The sequence below is a fragment of the Propithecus coquereli genome, unplaced genomic scaffold (assembly GCF_000956105.1).
Source record: "Propithecus coquereli isolate 6110/MARCELLA unplaced genomic scaffold, Pcoq_1.0 Scaffold75, whole genome shotgun sequence".
NCBI lineage: Eukaryota > Metazoa > Chordata > Mammalia > Primates > Indriidae > Propithecus > Propithecus coquereli.
The window spans coordinates 571786-572679 of record NW_012153618.1 but is presented as its reverse complement, the minus strand read 5'-3'; positions in this window follow the sequence as shown (position 1 = coordinate 572679).

Below are 894 nucleotides of genomic sequence, written 5' to 3'. Positions count from 1 at the left end.
CGTGAGCCACCGCGCCCGGCCTATTATATTTTCTTTATGGACCTTCTTCTACTCAAGTGTAGGACCTTAGAAATTCTAATATCTTTGCTGTTAACATCCAGATCCTTTACCTTCTGGGGTTAAAGGGAACAAGACTTCTATAAGCTTCCAAGAGCATAGATACAGATGTGAATATACACATGAATAAAGGCAGTACAAGTAAGAATAAAATTTATTTGGCAGAGACCAGTCCAGAAAGAAAGCAAATGGAGACGTGGGGCAGCTATTTACTGGAACCGACTTCCAGAAAGGGTGTGAGGGTGGTAGGTAGGGTCAGAGTGCTGGCGTGAAGTGGATTTCACACCCAGGGTTCCTGACAGTAGCACATTAATCAACCACATTTCTTTAGCTGTCTCTTTGTTTCTTACACAATTTTTTTCACAGGTGTATGATCACACTTAAATTATAGGAGTCTAGCAATAAAATCATACCTTTATTCTGAGTCATTTCTTAGAACTGGCATTTGGAACATTAAGGGTAGATACTGTCAGTGTTGCCCAGTTTCCCTTTTATGTTATGAAGAAGGCACTTCTCCAGTGTTCTTTCACAATGCCAGCTCTTCTTCAGTGGCTAGAAGTCAGCCCAGGGCTCTTCCCCGTCTCATTCTACCTTATAAGGTAAAAAACAACCATCAGGGTGTTTGTTAGTCGGTGTTCTCTTTGAGATACTGGTGTGTGTCCATGTAGGGAAATCCCTTGCCATTATTACTTACTGCTATTTAGCATCTGTGTTTATCTCCAGTTTAGCATATATATTACATTTAATTATGTACTGTCTTTTTTATACATATTGTTCTTATTTCTCTATTTCATTTTAAGGTTCTTTTGTGTATGTGTGACAGGGTCTCACTCTGTC